The 21,071-nt window shown below is 41.8% G+C and overlaps 2 long non-coding RNA genes across 3 annotated transcripts in view; both read left to right on the forward strand.

The window, feature by feature from the left end:
- Positions 1-21,071, forward strand: part of LOC140185099 (uncharacterized) — a 118,006-nt gene that overhangs the window by 14,555 nt on the left and 82,380 nt on the right. The window contains exon 2 of the long non-coding RNA XR_011882499.1: positions 451-533. This is a non-coding gene — a long non-coding RNA (uncharacterized lncRNA). The remainder of the gene's footprint in view (positions 1-450; positions 534-21,071) is intronic.
- LOC140185100 (uncharacterized) overlaps positions 5,782-21,071 on the forward strand; it is a 73,199-nt gene continuing 57,909 nt past the window's right edge. For both annotated transcript variants that reach the window (XR_011882500.1, XR_011882501.1), the window contains exons 1-2: positions 5,782-5,804; positions 18,621-18,736. This is a non-coding gene — a long non-coding RNA (uncharacterized lncRNA). The remainder of the gene's footprint in view (positions 5,805-18,620; positions 18,737-21,071) is intronic.

Raw genomic sequence — 21,071 nt, forward strand, 5'->3', positions numbered from 1 at the left:
ATTCATGGGTTCAATGTCCATTCAGAAATCTAATGGCAGAGAGGAAGAATCTTGTCCTGAATCATTGAGTGTATACCTTGAGGTTTCTGTACCTCCCTCCTGATGGTTTCAATGAGAAGGGGGCACGTCCTTAATGATGGATGCCACCTTTTTGAGGCATTGCTCCTTGAAGATGTCCTGGATGCTGGGGAGGCTAGTGCCCATGATGGAGCTGACTGAGTTCACAACTCTCTGCAGCTTATTCTGATCCTGTGCAGTAGCCCCCCACATAACAGACAGTGATGCGGCCAGTTCAAGTGCTCTCCACGGTACACCTATAGAGATTTGCGAGTGTCTTTGGTGACAGACATCACTGACATATGATATGAAACTTCTTGTGTTGCGGCAGCAGTGCAAAGATATTAAAATTTATTAAGTCAGTGATATTAAACCTGATTTTGATTCTGACAGGAGGCAAAGAGTGGGGCCCCTTAACTGCATCAAAATACAGAGGAATCTTGGGCCTATGTCCATCATTCATTGGAAGTGGCTACGTAAGTAGATAAGATGGTAAAAACAGGTATCTGATATGCTTGCCTTCATTGGTATGTGTATTGAGTATAAACGTAAGAAAGCCTTATTGCAGTTATATAAAATTTAGTCAGACTGTGTGCAGTTCCAGTCACCCCATTATAGGAAGGATGTGGACACTGTGCAGAAAAGGTTTACCAGGCTATTGCCTGGATTAGAGGGTAAGGAAAGGTTATATAGATTTCAATCCCAGAAAATGATTCATGGATTGAAAGTCTTATCATATGAGGAGCATATGATGACTCTGGGCCACTACTCATTGGAATTCAGAAGAATGAGGGGTGACCTCATTGAAACTTATCGAATGTTGAAAGGCCTTGACAGTGTGTTTGTGGAGAGGATGTCTCTAAGACCAGAGGCCACAGCCTCAGAATAGAGGGACGTCCATTTAGAACAGAGATATGGAGTGGATCTGTGGAATTCATTGCCACGGATGGCTGAGGAGGCCACGTCATCGGCTCTATTTAAGGCAGAGGCTGGTAGGTTCTTGATTGGTCAGGGCATGAAGGGATGTGGGGAAAAGGCAGGAGATTGGGGCTGAGGGGGGAAATGGACTTACTTTGAAGTTTAGAGGGGATAAATTTAAAAGTGACATGAGGGGCAAGTCTTTTTTCAGCAGAGAGTGGTGGGTGGCTGGAATAGGTTACTAGGTGTAGTAGTGGAAACAGACAGTTTGGTGGAATTTAAGAGGCTTTTAGATAGACACACGAATATGAGGGGAATAGATGACACACAGGAAGAGGATGTTCAGTATGTATTGGCATCAAGACCAGCACAATGTTGTGGGCTGATTGTCCTTTCCAACGCTTTACTGTTCTGTGCTTTATGATGTTCCTAGTTCTCCAAATGTAAATGATTAGTGAAGTGTTAAGCATTTAAAGAAAAGTATGAATGCAAAAAAAATGAATGTGTCAAATACTATTTCTTGTTTCTAATAACTAACCAGTAATTCCAAATTCTAAAACACCTGTGCAAGTTTTGAAAAGCATGTTCAATGTGTAAGTTATGCATTGGAAACAAATGAACCATCAAAAATCCATAATCTATGCCAATATACCAATTTCACAATTCATGCCTTTGTGATAATAAGCACACAAATCAAACAGAAGTATTCAATATAAAACAACCAGAAAACACTTCAACTGTCAAAAACGTACTTGAAACATGCTGCTTTTTGATAGAAGATCTAAAATTTGCATTTATAAACATCTTTAACACAAAGAAAGCTTTAAACAAGATTGATTCGCAACCATTATGCAGTTAATAGGAAGAGTGATCTGAAACTTATCCTTCAAGGGAGTCGGAAATTTTTGTTAACTGGAAGTATAAGGATTGTCATCAAAGGGTAGAAGAAAGGCAGGTATTGCAGGATTTATAGTGCACAGATCCTGGTCAGCTGAAGGCTTTGCCACCAGTGGTGGAGCGGTGAAAACAGAACAAATAAAAAGGGAAATTGTAGAAATTCTAATAAGAAGAATATTGTCACTTTGGAGAAGGGACATCTTGAGTAAACTAGAATGATGTTGGGACATGCAGCATTGCTTTGAGTTCGAAGATATACGTGATATAATCAAAGTGTTAAGATATACATAAGATTGTGTAATGGTCAAGTTTTGACTCTCCTTCCCTGTGGTAGAAGAATCAAGAATAAAAGAGAACAAGGTCTTAAAATTTGACACAGTATCAACAAAAGCAATAAGCTCCCTATCATATTTATGGTATAAGAAATTGTGAATTTTCTCCCTAATAACTATGGATGCCGAGAAACTGGAGCTTTAAGATGAAGAACAGCTCTACACCCAAGTAAACTGCTTTTGTTCCTAGTAATTCCATAAATGCTACAAGAGTTAAACAATCACAAATTCTTAAATTACACCGCAGCACAGGTTCCAGTACAGCTCAATATCTTCAAATGTTACAGCATGTTTAATATTGGTTGGAAACAATATTTGTGCTTTTAAGACTGCCACGTCTTTAAGGTTTCATGTGACTAGCTGCTCCTTGAGCTGCACTAAGTATCTGTAGAAAGTTACAGTGGCAGTCTGCAAAAAGTCGTGATTAAACAAAGGTTCATAGGTTCATTTATTATCAAAGCATGTATCCATATGTATCTCTGAAATTTGTATTTCTCCAGGTAGCCACAGAACAAAGAAAGAACATGAAAGTTGTTCAGAGGGAGAAACATCAAATCCACACCCCCCCAGTAAAAAAGGGATGGCATCCCGATCACCAAACCCCCCTGCCCCCCCAAACTACCCCTCCAGCACAAAATGGAACAGGAACGTTGACCCCAAAAAACAAACCCTCCCCCACACAAAAAACTAACAGAATGTCAACCCCCCCAAACCCCCTCCCCTCACACAACAAAACAGAAAAGGAACAGGCGATTAAAAAAAACACGGAATATAAAATCCATAAGTATGAAGAAGTCCACAGTCCATAAATGCTATAGTCCAATCCATAAACACAGAACCACGATACCATCCTGCAATATCACCAAAATTCAATGAAAAAGGGGGAAACCTCATGAGGCGGAGAGGCCTACCCACCAGCCACAGCATGCCACACTATGATAGGCCGCTTACAGACTCCTTCTCCGGCAGCGATCAAAAGGCAGGCAGATGGCGCTGAAAATCCTGCTTGCCCTCCTCATTCTCAGTGCACATTATGAAAAAGAATCCCAAAATATTGTGGTATATACCAAGACAAAACAACTAAAAATGTAGATATTTGTGAATCACTCAGTGAGGTAGGGAAAGCATCTATGTAGAATAGATGTTTTATGTGGTTACCTTTATCAGATCTGGGATGGGATTTTCATTTCGTTTACAACTATGGTGCCCAATTATAAATGTCTTAGCACTTGCACTTTTGCTTTTGGCTGCCAGTGTGATGTGTACAGAGTTCTTCACAAAGGTAAGACATGGAATTTGAGAACCACTCTGAGAATGGGCCATATCCAGAAGTCAGTGAGTAAGAAGGTTTTAAGCAGACAAGAGGGGAAGAGAGCTGTAGAGAATAGTTTAAGTTTCTCCACTTAGTACAAACATTTTTGGGTCTGGAGAATCAAGTGAGGGAAATTATCTACCCCTCTAATAAGAATTCACTCACAAAGGGTCAGATATTAGACATTATTTGAATAAATAGCAGACTTGAGGAAAGGCAGTAAGATCTTCACGCCTATAAGATTGGGAGGAACAAGATACCTGAGAACAGCTTGCTGAACGTTTTGATTTGAATCAGGAGTTGGCAATGGCCCAACATTAATGAAGTCATCAGATTCCCTGTCTGGTCAGTATGTTCTTAATCTCTAACAATAATCTTTGCAGCATATATGGACCCACAAACACATGCAGAAATTAAACAAAATGTATTTATTCAAATGTTCTTCTCAAACTGCCTCTTTGGGACTTTCTTCAGAAAATTATTACAATGCAGGTGACAATAATCACATATAAGATTCAAGATTCGAAAACTTTATTGTCATTCTAACTGTACATCAGCTCTGCAGGGCAGAATGAGACAGCGTTTCCCAGGAGCAGTTCAATCATAACATAACAAACACAACACTAAATAATAAATATAACAATAAATAGTAAAACACAACAGCCACATGTCAGTTAACATCAAGCTATAAGTGTCCAGTGCAAGTTAAAAGTGTCCAAAGCAGAGTCAGGTGGAGCAGTTATTTAGCAGTCTGACTGCCTGTGGGAGGAAGCTGTTTAGTAGCCTTGTGGTTTTAGTTTTGATGCTCCTGTGACGTTTGCCTGATGGCAGAAGAACAAACAGTTCATGGAGAGGGTGTGAGGGATCAGTTTTTCTATTCTCCCAGGTATTAGGATTAGGTAACTAACTTGGATCTCACAGAATGTTTCCCCCCACCTTTCCTTCACCATTTCTCATTCCTATTTCCCTCTCTCACCTTATCTCCTTACCTGCCTATCACTTCCCTCTTCTGCTCCTCCCCCTTTTCTATGTTCCATGGCCTTCTAACCTTTCCTATCAGATTTCCCCTTCTCCAGCCCTTTATCTCTTCCACTCGTCAACTTTCCAGCTCTTTACTTCACCCCTCCCTGACACCCAGTTTCACCTGTCACTTTGGGGCTCTTCCTCCGCTAACCCCACCTTCTTACTCTGACTCCTCATCTTTCTTTCCTGTCCTGACGAAGGGTCTCGGCCCGAAACATCAACTGTACTCTTTTCCATCGATGCTACCAGGCCTGCTGAGTTCTAGCATTTTGTGCATGTTGCTCACAGAAACTTTGTCTGATTTTCAGAACCTGATTTGGAGACCTGTACCCATCTAGTATTTCCTCATTCCCCATCTCCTCATCTCTGACCTGCAGGGGGATTTCAGCACACAAAGACTCTCATGTAGGTTGAACATCTAAGTAGATTATTTCATAAAATGTCCCTGTTTTAATTGCCTCACTTCCACTTTTACATCAAAATTGGGTAGCATATCATTCTGGGTCTCTACTCGTTAAGATTTCAGCAACAGTACATCCCGTCGTTGAGTGTGGTTTCCTGTATCTTGAGTGAGATGGTGCAAGCCACTGATTCATTGTGACAGTTGATCCATCTCAATGCTGTGTTTCTTCATCATGAGCTTTATTGTGCTAACTGATGTCTATTTCCCCATTTGAAGCTCGATAGTAAGGAGAAATGAGGCAGTATATCATTCCATTATTATTTTTGAGTAGTTCAGAATGAACTGATCTAAACTGTGGGCCATTATTTCTTCACTATATACATGTGTGACAAAGATTGATCTTAACTCCTCTATCATGCTTTCGAGGTTCGTACATGACTCCACATTCTTTACTTCTGGCCACTTTGAATGGTTGGCAATTAATAATATGAAGTTTTCTTTTCCTTTTTCTAAAATAAACAATGTTAAATGATCTTGTAAACTAAATCCATCCCTGAAGTACTATTCATCAAAGGCAGTTCTTCATACTTGATGTCAGGACAATAGATAAATCTCCCAGATACACGCTTTCTATTTCTTGTACAAAGTTATGAACAGAGTACTTTGAATCAGAATCAATTTAATATTACTGGCATAAATACATACATATATATATTAAATAGTTAAATTAAAAATAAGGCAAAAACAGAAATTAAAATAAAGTCAGCTAGTGATCGTGGTTTCAAATTCCATTGAGCAATCGTAGGCATAGGGGAAGAAGCTGTTCCTGAATCGCTGAGGCTTCTCTACCTCCTTTATGACGGTACGCCATAATCTTCCCCTCTAATTACTTTGGTATCATTAACTTTGAGAATATTCCTTGTTGGTGAACCAGTAACAGAATTTCCTGCCTTCACTTAAATCCATGTATGAACTTTTGTATCTCCTTTTCATAGAAAAATCTGTGTATTTCCACACAACTCTGGCTTTTTCTACTGATCAGTATGAAAGTAATGCTTTGTTAATTGTTGAGTTGAAATTTTGCTTTCTAAATTCATTATGACTTCTTTAAAGGATAGCCCTGATAAAGCAGTCATGTTAGCATTTGCTCATGTCATGTATTTCTGAGGATTGTCCACCTTTGCATCTTTTAATTACAAACAGTGGAAACAACAACCTTTGGTCCCAAAATAAGCAATTTAAATTTATGATCAGTACCATTTGTGAATCACCTTCCCAGAATATGTTGAAATCTTACATTACCAAAAATAATATCTCCTCTCAAAATGCTGAAGGAACTCAGCAGGCCAGACGGCATCTATGGAAAAGAATACAGTTGACGTTTCAGGGCAAAACCCTTGGGCAGGATTTTGTGTTTGTTGATCAGATTTCCAGCATCTGCAGATTTTGTCTTGTTTGAGACATAGCTTCTTCTCTTTCTGAAGGTCACCCTTTTTTTCCCTCTGTTGGTTAGTGTACAGAATGTGTGAACAATAGATTTCTTATGCCAATGGCTAATCACTATGCCCTTAAGTATTAGAGGCAGATTTTTTCACTTGGTTGGTACTATAATGCACAAATTATGACCTGTTGCTGAGGTTTTTGCTTAGATTATACGCATTTTACTGGTTCTCACTCTACCAGAATAACTCATCCTTTTTAACAGTAGTAAAGTGATCCAACACTGTGATAAGGTTTGATAGAAATCAGATATAGCATTCGGTCAAACCTTGAAATGACTGGAGCTCAATTAAGCTTCTGCATTTGGTTGCTTTGATAATAACCTCAAATTTCCCTTTAACTGGCTGCAACTTGTTCTCATCTATGTGCAGATCTAAGTAAGTACTTCCTTTTGAAGGAATGCAGAATTACATTGTTTAACCTTCACATTATAATAATGTTTCCTAAGTGTTGTCATCCCTCATAACTGTTGCAGTTAGAATGTAATCCTAATTGCACAATCAGTGATTGTCCCCTTGTAGATCTTTATCCATTACTGATTGCAAAGTTTAAGGTGATAATTTTAGCCCATCATTGTTTATGAGTACATTTCTTGGTATGTGTTGATTTCTTGCTGATGTTCAGGCAGAATCATAAGTATCTTAGCCTATGTGGTCTCCTTCAGATAAATTCTTACCCAATTAACTTCTTCCTTAAAAATAGGTTTCCTGTTCTGCGCCTTGTAAGGCATGAAAATGCCCAACGCGGGCCTCTCATGGTCTGAGTCGACGTTGCCTCCCTCCTCTCCCCCCCACCTCCCCCTCTGCCTTCCTGTTCACTTTGCTGGTTATCCAGTCAAAGGAAAATTCTTCCAATGAACCCATATCTGGGTTCAACTGATTTAAGCAGAAGCTTGACTCGCCCCCAAAAAATGGGTCTTCAACAGCTCCCATACCAACAGTTGCTAATCTGTCAAGCCTGTTCTGCCATTCTTCAAGATCATGGCTGATCTCTTACCTCAGGACCATATATTATACAGAAATCTATTAATCTCCCTTTGGGATGAATGGAAGCACTAAATCTCCAGAATGCGCTGAGATAGAGAATTTCAAAGGTTCACCACCTTCTCACTTCAGCCTGAATCATTCTGTTCTTGTTCTCAACTTGTCCCTGACATTTCTCAGCCAGGGGAGACATCCTGCATCACCCAGCCTAAAGGGGGCTTTAAGAATTTTGTGAATTTTAATGAGATCTTCTCCCACTTTCCTAAACTCTTGGGAATAGTTTCAATGTATTCAATGCCTCCTCAAAGAGTAATCTCTGAAATAGATTTATTGTGTCTTCACTGCACTCCTTCATATTGAGATGCTTAGAAAAGACCAGGTAATGTCTCACCAAGGCGCTCTCCAATTATAAGACAGCCTTACTCCAGTCTTCATGCTATCTTGGTACAAGACTAACAATCCCACTTTCCCTTCTGCAGCCCTACATGTGGGCCTTTTGTATCTCTTGTACAACTTCACTCAGAAGCCTTTGAAGATGAACCCACACAATCTCTCACCATTTAACAAATACTGTGTTTTCTGTGTTATTCTTGAAAGTTCATGGCCTCTCAGTTTTCCATAGGAATGTGGTTAGATTGTAAGATGATGTTCTCCCTTTGTCACTCACACAGGACTTCTTTCTTCTCCAGATGCATAGCTTGTGGTTCTTAACACCACCTTATATGCTCCTTCACAGTCCCAGGATGGCTTGCGTCAATCCTTAAATTTTTTCCTCTGTCTGTCTGGTATTATCTTCCCATGATAGATCTCAAAGTATAGTGCCTGTTTCAGGAGTCAGACATGTGAGTGACTTTGTCTACCCAATAGAACTAACTCATTGTACCTCAGGCTACATCCTGGGAGTGAACACTGACAATAGTTCACTTAACCTGCCGGTGAATTTAAAGGACATTGCACAGGTGGCATTAGTTGTATCTTCCCAGTGTCCTTAGATGCCTACCTAAGATAGTCGCAGATTATAAAGCACATTAGGGGGCAGGGCTCACCAATGCCCAGTAGACCATGTGTCCATACCTATGGTCTTAATCTTCAAGTAGTCTTATTTATTCAGTTGACCAAAGGCAATTCTGGTGCATTGAAAGTACTGGCACAAGTGGCTCCCAAGGTATAAGAATTGATCTACTTTTCTAAGCATCTCAATATGAACCTTTATTGTCAGAGGGCAGTGCTATGTAATGGAGACAGGTTGTTGAGGAAATCTCCCTTAAAAATCTGGAATGATTGAATCAACAATGGCTTGCAGCATGGTCTCTGGGCTCGAACAAACATGGCATTGTCTGCACACTGAATCTTATTTACTGGGATTCTAACAGCCTTGGTTCTGACATGTAAGTAGTATAAATAGTTTCTCACGAGTTTTGAAGATTAGCTCCTCTCCCACACAAAACTTTGTTGGATGTGAAGTACAGCATTGCACAAGAGAGTTATTTTGGTGTAATAATGTAGCCTTATTTGAAAGTGGCCTTGCTCAGTAGTAGCCCATTGGTTAGGATCATGATTTACACAACAGTATGAAGCAACTGTCAGATTGTGATGAATTTGTGTGGGCAGATGAATTTGAGGAGATTGCTCCACATTCTTGAGGGATGGAGTCAAAGGGTTTAGTGAGACTGAAAAAGGATATGTATTCATAACGGTGCTGCTCCCCACTTCAAGTTGTCACATAGTAAAGATCACGTCCACTGGGGAACAGCATTTTAGCAGTTGAAGAGAACCCTGTGACAGACGGTAGAGAGTTCCCTCTGTAGTTACCACGGTCATACTTGTCTCTTGTCATGAAGATAGCCGTGGTTAAGAAGATATCCTTGATTCCCTACTATATCCTCCAGTAGAATGAGATTATGGATTGGTGATTGAACCTCTATTGCTGAATTTTAAGGCTTCCAAGGGGATCCTGAAGTGTTGTTGTTTCTTAGCTGAGAAAGATTTCTTGTTGACAAGACTGTATAAAATAGGCAGCTGTGGGATGGAGTAAGGGGTACTTACATGGAGGACTGAGTCATGATTGAGGAGGTGATCGGAGTTAAATTCCAATGTCATCTGTAAGGAGTGTGTACGTCCTCCCCGTGGAATGTGTGGGTTTTCTCTGGGTGCTTTGGTTTCCTCCCACAGTCCAAAGATATACTGGTTAGTAGGTTAATTGGTCATTGTAAAGTATCTTGTGATTATGCTAGGGTTAAATCAGGGATTGCTTGGTGTGGGTTAAATAAATATTCCTTTTTAGGTGACTTTGTTTGCTTGCATCTCATTCCTGTTCTTAGCTCTCAGTTGGCTAGATCCATAGATAATACGGCAATTGGACTATTGATGACCTTGACAGTACTGAAGGTTCTCAAGTTCAAGTTATCAGTGAGTTACTGAGCCTCCAGTACTCTTTCCATCCTCTGTGTGTTCTTTATGTGATGCCATTTTGGCTTTGTTAGGGCTAGCTGAGGATCAGACTGGAACAGAGACGAGCAGTCTGTTGGCCCAACTTGAAGGGTCAGGTGTAGATCAGGAACAGATGCAGGTTAAGACTGCTTTTAAATCCCAGGGACAGCAGCACCATCCTTGGTTTATCGATGGTTCTATGATATGGAAAAATGGTCATTGTAGCCTTAACCCTCTCACCCAACAATTTCTGAAGAAGGAAGACTCTGATGGGTCATGTCAATATGTAGAGCTTGTAGCAGTGCACACTGTCATTGTGAATGAAACTGAAGAATCCCATATTTATAATGATTCTTGAGCTGTTGCTAATGGACTTGTTGTGTGGTTGCCCCAATGGAACCAGCAGTCTTATGCTGTTATGGGACATTCCTTTTGGGGAACAGAGTTATGGAATGACATTTGGGGCAGATCATTGTGTGTTACCCTTACAGTTTACCATGTTGTCGCCCATTTGAAAGGTGATTCACCAATGACAAGATCTAACAACACTGCTGACAAACACACTTGTGTTGATACGGTGACATCTAGTCCTCAGACTCAAATACCATTCTTGCCACTTGCTCAGTGGACCCATGCATTTCCTGGTCATTTTGGGATACAGGGTACTGTGGAGTGTTCTAGGGTGTGAGGATTAGTCAGTCCCACTGATATACCTTGTAAAGCAAGAGAGAATTGTGGGCTTTGTTTATAAATTAAGGACTGACAGTTTCTAACCCAACCCTTGGCTGCCATTCGCCATGACTGTGCCCCTGCTCAGATTTGACAAATAGATTATGTCAGTCCCCTTCCTTTACAAAATTGATTCCAGAACCCAGATAAGTGTGAAGTGGTTCATTTTGGTAGGTCAAATATGATGGTAGAATATAGTATTAATGGTAAGACTGTTGGCAGTGTGGAGGATCAGAGGGATCTTGGGGTCCGAGTCCATAGGACACTCAAAGCTGCTGCACAGGTTGACTGTGGTTAAGAAGGCATCCAGTGTATTGGCCTTCATCAATCGTGGAATTGAATTTAGGAGCCCAGAGGTAATGTTGCAGCTATATAGGACCCTGGTCAGACCCCACTTGGAGTACTGTGCTCAGTTCTGGTCGCCTCACTACAGGAAGAATGTGGAAGCCATAGAAAGGGTGCAGAGGAGACTTACAAGGATGTTGCCTGGATTGGGGAGCATGCCTTATGAGAATAGGTTGAGTGAACTCAGCCTTTTCTCCTTGGAGCAACGGAGGATGAGAGGTGACCTGATAGAGGTGTATAAGATGATGAGAGGCATTGATCGTGTGGATAGTCGGAGGCTTTTTCCCAGGGCTGAAATGGCTGCCACAAGAGGACACAGGTTTAAGGTGCTGGGAGCAGGTACAGAGGAGATGCCGGGGGTATGTTTTTTAGTCAGAGAGTGGTGAGTGTGTGGAATGGGCTGTCGGCAACGGTGGTGGAGGCGGATACAATAGGGTCTTTTAAGAGACATTTAGATAGGTACATGGAGCTTAGAAAAATAGAGGGCAATAGGTAAGCCTAGTAATTTCTAAGGTAGGGACATGTTTGGCACAACTCTGTGGGCCGAAGGGCCTGTATTGTGCTGTAGGTTTTCTATGTTTCTATGTAACCTGGTCACTATGGTGAACACTTACTCTGGACTTCTGATGGCAAGAGCTAATGTCACAACCACAGATTCGGCAGCACAGTAGATACGGCAATTGCACTTGTGAATATGCACGTGTCAGCTAATTATTATTTCATTGTGATAGTATTTAACTCCATACTTGTCGTTGTAGTGCTTGTCGAGACTTGGACACAGCAAAGCTTTGCTGCCTGCATTCTGCCTTGCCTGAGAAATCGAGTCAACTGACTCAGAAGACTAGCGGTATTCGTTTTATTCTGAGTTGTTCCTTTCAGCCGCAGTATAGGCTTCATTTTCCATTTGAGAGCTTTAGTTAATGGTCCTGTTTGGCCTAGCATTTATTGTTTTTTTTTCCCTTTAACACTGTTCACATTAAAGTCTGTGAACTAGCGACCTGCTTCAGTGACTCTCACTCCTCACTTGGGTCATATTCAAACCCGGTGACAGCAAGTCTCGACCACACAAAGATGGACCCAGCAGAGAGAGAGCAGCTGACCTTGGCCTTGAGATTCATTGGTCAGAGTGATACGTCAAGGCCGCTCAAAGATGGGGAGTTGCAACTCGGGAATTAAGGGAAAAGATCAACGTCAAGGCGTTGGACGGTCGACTTTTGGGAACCAGCCAGATCCAGCTTTCCACCCAACCCCTCCAACTAGTGCGCAGAGGCAACCACAATGAAGAAATAACTTTCTATCTGGTTAATTCACCTGTTGGCACGTGGCCAAGTGGTTAAGTGGTCTAGTGATTTGAAGGTCGCTAGTTCGAGCCTTGGCTGAGACAGTGTGTGTGTCCTTGAGCAAGGCACTTAACCACACATTGCTCTGCGACGACACTGGTGCCAAGCTGTATGGGTCCTAATGCCCTTCCCTTGGACAACATCGGTGGCGTGGAGAGGGGAGACTTGCAGCATGGGCAACTGTTGGTCTTCCATTCAACCTTGCCCAGGCCTGCGCCCTGGAAACCTTCCAAGGCGCAAATCCATGGTCTCATGAGACTAACAGATGTCTATTATTATTATTATTATTATTAATTCACCTGAACTGCCATAGTACTTGGTCTCCCCAGTTATCCCGACATAACCCACGGATCGATTGGTCTCTGAAGGTACTCCAAGAGTGGGGACCGGCATGCCTGTTTACCTGTCTGGGTCCGGCTCAAGCTCTGTTCCATGAATCCCCTCCTGTGTCAGCTCAGGATGTGGACCTGTCTGGGATTCCGGCTGAATATGCGGATCTCTTTGAGGTTTTCAGTAAAAGAAAGGCCACCACCCTGCCCCCACACCAGCCATACGCTGTGCCATAAACCTCCTAAAAGGCATTAGTCCTCCCTGGGGCCAGCTCTTTTCCCATTCTCGTACTGAAAGAGTGTTTGTGTATTTAACTGACATCCTCATCTATTCCCACTCTCATCAGGAGCACATCCAGCATGTCCGGAGAGTACTCAGATGGCTTCTTGAAAATAACCTGTACGCCAAGCCTGAAAAATGTGAATTCCATAAGGACCAGGTGTCATTTTTGGGCTATATACCTACCCCATCCAGTGCTCAAATGGACTCTAGTAAAGTTCAGGCAGTTGCAGAGTGGCCCAACCATCTACTGTCAAACAGGTACGGGGCTTCATGGAGTTTACGACCTTTTAGGGCCGCTTCATCTGGAATTTTGGCTCTATCCCGCCTTTCTTTCCCATCGCTTGACTCTGGCCGAGAGGAATTATGATGTTGGGAACAGGGAGCTTCTAGCTGTCAAAAGGCCCTGGAGGAATGGTGACACTGGCTGGAGGGGGCAGAGCACCCATTCTTGGTCTGGACAGATCACAAGAACCTCTCCTATATTCAGGATGCTAGGAGACTCAACTCTCGCCAAGCCCGGTGGGCTCTCTTCTTCACACGGTTCAATTTCGTCCTCACTTATCATCTCAGCAGCAAGAATACAAAGACCGACGCTCTCTCCCGGCAGCTCGATGGATCTGAGGACAGTGCCGATCCAGAGCCCATTCTTCCTCGCTCATGTCTCACTGCTCCGGTGATCTGGGGAACAGAGGCAGAGGTGAGGGCTGCCCAACAATCGGATCCAGGCCCAGATGGGGACCTCCCAACCAGCTGTTTGTCCCTGCTGCGGTGTGTTCCAAAGTGTTGGAATGGGGTCACTCCTTCCATCTGGCTGGACATCCGGGAATTCAACAGACTCAGGAGTTTATAAAGAGACAACTTTGGTGGCCACCTGTGTCCCAGGATGCCCACGACTTTGTACCTACCTGTCCCACCTGCGCTCGGAACAAGACATCATGCCAGCCTCCTGTGGGTCTGTTATGTCAACTGCCTGTGTCCCACCACCCCTGGTCCCACCTCTCAGTGGATTTCATTACTGGTCTGCCCCCATCTAATGGAAACACCACCATTTTGGTCATAGTGGATCGATTTTCCAAGGCTGCCCATCTCATTGCCCTCCCCAAGCTCCCAGCGGCTCGTGAGACTGCCACACTCATGGTTCAACATGTGTTCAGGCTCCATGGCTTTCCTCAAGATGTAATGTCTGATCATGGACCACAGTTCACTCCCTGCCTTTGGAAGGCCTTCTGCTCACTTGTAGGAGCCACGGCCAGCCTCTCATCTGGCTTCCACCCCCAATCTAATGACCAGACTGAGAGAGTGAACCAGGAGTTGGAGACAAACCTGCGCTGTCTTGCCTCTTCCAACCCCACATCCTGGAGCTCCCAATTGGATTGGGCAGATATCACCCACAATAACCTCCAGTCGTCCTCCATCGGTATGTCTCCCTTTGAATGCCAGAAGGGATTCCGGCCCCCGCTCTTCTCTGATCAGGAGATCGACATAGAAGTTCCTGCTGCTGAACAGCTGATCCAGCACTACAAGCACACCTGGAGACGAGCCAGGGCTTCTCTGCTGCACGCCCACAAACAGCATTCCCGGCAGGCTGATCAGCTCCGTCGACAGGTAAGGCCATCCAAGCCAGGAGAGGAGGTCTGGTTGGCATCAAGGGACCTTCCCCTGAAAGTCGAGAGCCGGAAGCTGGCACCGGGCTACTTGGGACCATGTGTAGCAGAAAAGGCTGTCAACAAGTTGTCTTATAGATTGCGTCTACCAGCATCACTAAAGATCCACCCAGTATTCCATGTTTCCCAGCTCAAGCCGGTTACTGCCTCTCCGCTGGCCCCAGTCACCACACCTCCCCCTCCTCCCCGCCTGGTAGATGGTTCCCTTGTCTATACAGTGTGGCACCTCCTGGCATCTTGCTGGGTATATGGTAAGGTCTAGTGCCTTATGGACTGGGTGGGGTATGGCCCAGAAGAACGTGGAGGACATCTTGGACAAGTCGCTGATCTGGGACTTCTAGCAGACACGGGTCTGTGGCGCCTCAGGGGCTGCGCCTCGAGAGGGGCGCCCTGTCTCAACCACGGATTCGGCAGTGCAGTAGATATGGCAATTGCGCTTGTTTATATGCACGTGTCAGCTAATTATTATTTCATTGTAATAATATTTAACTCCATACTTGTTGTTGTAGTGCTTGTCGAGACTTGGACACGGTAACGCTTCACTGCCTGCGTTCCGCCTTGCCTGAGAAATTGGACAGTTGAGTCAACTGACTCTGAAGACTAGCTGTATTTGTTTTATTCTTAGTTGTTCTTTTCAGCCGCAGTGTAGGCTTCGATTTCCATTTGACAGTTTTAGTTAACGGCCCTGGTTAGCTTAGTGTTCCTTGTTTTCTTTTCCCTTTAACACTGTTCGCATTAAAGTCTGTGAACTATCGACCTGCTTCAGTGTCTCTCACTCCGCACTTGGGCCATATTTCAAAACCAGTGACAGCTAACCAGAATGGTACCCTTCAGGGATAAGCACATCTTGTTTCTGCATACAGTGATCCCCTTGAAATTCAATCCAATAATGGACCAGTCTTTATGGGTTTCAGGATACAAGAGTGGCCTGTCTCTAATGGTGTGCCGACTTCCATGTCCCCTATTACTCTCAGGCCAGTGGTCTAATTGAACGAACGAAACAGCAAATTCGCTTAATTACTCCTGCCCATACTTTATCTCAGTGGTTACCTGTCCTTCCCCATGCTCTGTATAATTTGAACAATTGCCCCTTGAAAGGAGGTGACAGGAAAATCTAAGCAACACACGTAAAAGTTGCTGGTGAACGCAGCAGGCCAGGCAGCATCTCTAGGAAGAGGTACAGTGGACGTTTCAGACCGAGACCCTTCGTCAGGACTTGTTGTTTGTTGTTTGACAGGAAAATCTATTCCTTTTGTTCCTAATTGCACAAATCAATGCGTTGATAAAACCAATTCAATTCTGTAAGGGAACTAAAGTGGAGGGTGATACTATAGCCAACAGACAAGGAAATACATACAGGGTGATAGTACGAGGACTGACCTATGCCGTGTGTCTGGATAAGGGTAAATTGACTAAGAGAGAATGAAAACATCTCTAATATCTTCCCCTCTTGTTTTTAAAGGTTCCTGCCGGAATGCTACTTTGTTCTTTTTTAATGCTTGTCTTGTGTTTTGTTGGATGTTGACTTCTGTTGAGATCTGAGAAGCCAAAGGACATGAACATTATTTCGGCAGAAGTGATTAGCTTAGTTGCCCATTTGAGTGCTAATTTAATTAGTTGAACAACATTGGGCAAAAGAAAGCATTTGCATTTGGAAGGAGACACGAGGACAGAAATTCATCATTGATCACCGCTGATAAGTGTGTGAAGGAATGGTGAAGGGGTTGGGGGGGGTAATTACCATAAGTTCAAGAAATCGATGTTCAGAACATTGATTCCATTTCACCATTCCTCCTTCCCTCTCTCTCTCCTATCTCCTTACCTGTCCATCACCTCCCTTTGGTGCTCCTTCCTCTTCCTTTCTTCCATAATCTTCTACCCTCTTCTAGCAGATTTCCCCCTCCTCCAGCCCTTTATCACGTGCACCAATCAATTTCCCAGCTCCACCCTTCCCCCACTCCCAGTTTCACCTATCACCTGCCACCTTGTGCTTCTTCTTCCCCTTCCCCCACCTTCTTGCTCTGGCTTCTTCGCTTTTTTTTTCCAGTCCCGATAAAGGGTCTCGGCCCAAAACATTGACTGTTTATTCATTTCAATAGATACTGCCTGGCCTGTTGAGTTCCTCCAGCATTTTGGGTGTTTGCCTTTGGCACAATTTGTATTTTTTTTGTTTCGTCACATTTTGTTGTGTAGTTTCAATGCTGGTGTTTAAAGGTCAGGCAGTGTTTGTTTCAACAGTTTGAAGAAGGCAGGAACTGACAAAAGATAGATAAACAAAACATGAATAATGCAGAATTAACCAATCTCTGCTCTAATGATTCCCTGTAAATATTTTTCTCAGAATTGTGAACCATTGTATGGGTCCCACAATTGTTCACATAAAAAATCAGTTGTCAATTTATAAATACCCTTAAAATGTTGTTAATCTTTTGGATGTAGAGAGTCTGCAGAGAGAGAGAGAGAGATAGAACCAGAATCAGGTTTATTATCACCAGCATGTATTGTGAAATTTGTTAACTTAGCAGCAGCAGTACAATGTAATACATGATAATATAGAATGAAAAAAATAAGTAAATCAGTTACAGTATATATAAAATAGATTTAAAAAATGCAAAACAGAAATAATGTATATATAAAGTGAAGTAGTGTTCATGGTTTCAATGTCCACTTAGAAACTGTATAGCAGAGGGGAAGAAACTGTTCCTGAATTGCTGAGTGTGTGTCTTTAGGCTTCCTGACAGTAGCAATAAGGTAGACTAAGTGACAGGTCAAGGGACTGACAGATGGAGTACAATGCTGCTAAATGCAATGTCATTCACTTTGGAAGAAAAGATGGATCAGATTGTTAATTAAATGGTGAAAGAATGCAGGGTGCCACTGTGTAGAAGGTTTGGGTATGCTTGTGTATGAATCACTAAAGGTTTGCAGGTTTAGCAGATTATCAAGAAGGGAAATGGAATATTGGTCTTCATTGCCAGAGGGACTGAATATAAAGAGCATAGATGTCATGCTGCTATTATATAGAGTCTGGTGAGGGAATATCTGGAGTACTGCATGCAGTTTTAGTCTCCTTACTTGAGGAAAGACATACTGGTTTTGGAGGCGGTGTAGAGGAGGTTCATGAGGTTGATTCCGGAGATTAAGTTGTTAACCTATGAGGAGAGATTGAGTCGCCTAGGACTAGAATCACTGGAATTCAGATGAATAAGAGGAGATAGTATGGAAATATATAAATTATGAAAGAGATAGATAAAACAGAGGCAAAAAAACGTGTATCCACTGGTAAGTGAGACTAGAACTAGGGGATATAACCTCAAGATTTGGAGGAACCGATTCAGGACGGAGACAAGGAACTGTTTTTCCCAGGGAGTAGTGAATCTGTGAAATTCTCTGCCCAGGAAAGCAGTAGAGGCTACCTCATTAAATATATATAAGCCGCAGTTAGATAGATTTTTGCATAGCAGGGGAATTAAGGATTATGGGGGAAAGGTTGAAGGTGGAGCTGAGTTCACAGCCAGATCAGTCATGATTTTATTGAACAGTGGAGCAGGTTCGACAGTCTAGATGACCTACTGCTGCTCCTATTTCTTATGAATTCTTATGAGATTCTTATGAATATGCAGTTGAAAGATAAACTTTATATGTAGCTTATTGAATCAATCAAGCAAAATATCAGGTTTCAATGTAGCCACCTATATATTGAATAAGACCACTCTGGTGCCAGGGCAGGAGAGCAACAGTGAAAATCACTACCTATTGCATTCAAATTCAAGAGGAGCATTACATATTTGTATTTGGAGTAATTTTTGCAATGCAATACGGTCAAGTCTTATGAATTTTGAATCTTTTCAACAAAATAAGGAAGATTTATAATTAAAATCATTGAATTATACAGCTCAAGTGGGCCTAATACCATTGTGTCTGTTCCAACCATCAACATACCATTTACAGTAATCTGATTTTTATACCTTCCATTTAATCATCAACACTGCAAAACTCTTACTATTTCTTTACACCTGGTAGCAATTTATAGAGGCCAATTAATCTACTGACCCAGAAATCTTTGGGATTTCAGACAAATCCAGAGCACTTGACAAAACCCAGGCAGTCACAGAGTGAACATGAAGAATACAAGAGACGGGTCATCAAGGGAATGGTGGTGTAAGGAAAGGTCTCTCGACAAAAAAGAAGGTAAACTGTCCCAAAGTCGAAATTAGACAAATATTTAGTATTATATAACTATATAAATAAAAGGGGCAAGGATGATGTCTAAGAACAAGAATAAAAAGTCCGCTCAGAAGACTGATAAATACAAAGAGACGCAGCAAGACAAGGGGCCTAGCTCCCCAACGGCTAGCCAGGACGGAGGTACTGAGGAAGAATCGGTGAATCTGACTTTGATTCTCAGAGAGATTCGAGAGTTCTGACAAGATAACAACAAACAGCTGGAAGATATTAAAGGAGAAATAGTAAAAACTAATTTGAGGTTAGATTAAGCCGAAGCGAGGATTTGTAGGGACTGAGGAGCAGCCCATCATCACCATCATCGTCCCTCGTCACCATCATCAGCCTATGACAGTGGTGTCATCAACAAACTTCAATATGGCATTGAAGCTGTGCTTAGCCACACAGTCCTAAGTGTAAAGCAAGTTGAGCAAGGGGCTAAGCATCCAAATTTGTGGTGCAACTGTGCTGATGGAGATCATGGAGGAGATATTCTTGCCAATCTGAACTGCTTGGTTTAAAGAATTCACACATTGCATCATGCTTTCAGCCTATAATTTTCTTATCTTCAAGATTATATGGACAGGAAAGGAATGGAGGGTTATGGGGTGAGTGCAGGTTGGTGGGACTAGGTGAGCGTAAGAGTTTGGCACGGACTAGAAGGGCCGAGATGGCCTGTTTCCGTGCTGTAATTGTTATATGGTTATTTTGGAGATTTTCCTTGTCATCCTCACTAGCAGCAATGATGTCATCCACATAACACTGAGCGCCTGGGCAGTCTTGCAGTCATTTTGACTGGTTTGGTTAGAACAATTAAACTTCTCAGCAAACTGTTTGCTTTTCCACCTATTGCACTCAGCAAAACTAGCACTCATTTCTTTTTGGCTATCCTGTTTGCTTTAAAATACGGTTCAATTAATTCAGTACACGTAATCCTGTTACCTGTTGTGCAATCAAACATATCTATCTTTCCTAAGCTAGGCATTCACTTCTGCTTTTTAAAAAAATTAATGCTATTATCATCTGGTATTTACAGTTTATGAATCCATGACTGTACATGTTGCTTAATAATTTTGTCTATTTTCTGCCTTTTTTTTTAAACTGTTTCCCCTTCTGAAGAAAACCATGCTGCACTTTAACACTTAGGAAGTCATGTCGGGTCTATTTAAAACTTCCTCACCAACACTGTTGTGTTTTATAATTCCAGAAACTAATCAAAAGAAAAACACAGGAGCATAGAATGCTTGTGTACTGACTTTTTCTTTAGTGAGGCAATCTCATATGAAGTGATGGTATAATGACGTATGCCATTCACATACTTCTTACATATAACCCATTGGGAATTATGAAAACAACAAAGAATATTAATCCAACAATATATTTACAATATTACTCAAACATTACTGTAATACTAAATCCACTAAACTTCTAAATTCATGAATGGAGAAATATCAGTATAAACATTAATCAAAACAAGTTTATTAAATAGAAAAGAGCTGCCAATGTTGAAAGTCTGATTTAAAAATGGTAAATGCTGGAAACACTCAGCAGGTCAGGTGGCATCTGTGAAAAGAGAAACAGAGTTAGCATTTCAGCTCAAGACACATTGCTAGAACAGTACTGACAAAGGGACTCTGACCAAAAACACTAACTAATTCTCTTTCTGCTGATATGGCCTGACCTGTTGAATGTTTCCAGCACTCTGGTTGGCATAGACGCCACAGAGGCTCATTTAGTAGAAATATTGTCTCATAGTGCCAGAGGTCTTGGTTCAATCCCAATCTTAGATGCTGCCCTCTTGTATTTTTCTTTTTAATTTTATTTTTATTTGGATAAGGTATTCGCAAGTATTATACAAACTTTTTTACATGTATAACCTTTTCCATTTTTTATATATGTATAGATCTATAATTATTTATATATTCACAAGTACACATTGAGAAGATATAAAAAGTAATTAGGCACTTAAATAGATACAGTAATTATGTGCAGTTGTAATTCCACTCTATTAGACTAAGTATTGATAATGGTTGTAAAAAAATAGTAGTAATATTGGATTAATAATAATTTCCATTTATCTCTTCTGGACCATTTCTTTCTGGTCCAAAATATTGTATGTAACCCTATGTAGCTTCCATCATAGGTGTTTATATCTTAACTCGTTCATGTTTGTTCCTACCCACAAACATACTTATCCAATCCCTGTGTACTTATTTACTTCATTTTACCATTTTTTTTTCCTTTCCCAAATCTTCTCCTTTACTAGTGTTAATTCCCCCTTTTCCAAAAAAAAAACCAGGAA

Source organism: Mobula birostris, chromosome 20, assembly GCF_030028105.1.
Source record: "Mobula birostris isolate sMobBir1 chromosome 20, sMobBir1.hap1, whole genome shotgun sequence".
NCBI classification, from domain to species: Eukaryota; Metazoa; Chordata; class Chondrichthyes; order Myliobatiformes; family Myliobatidae; genus Mobula; species Mobula birostris.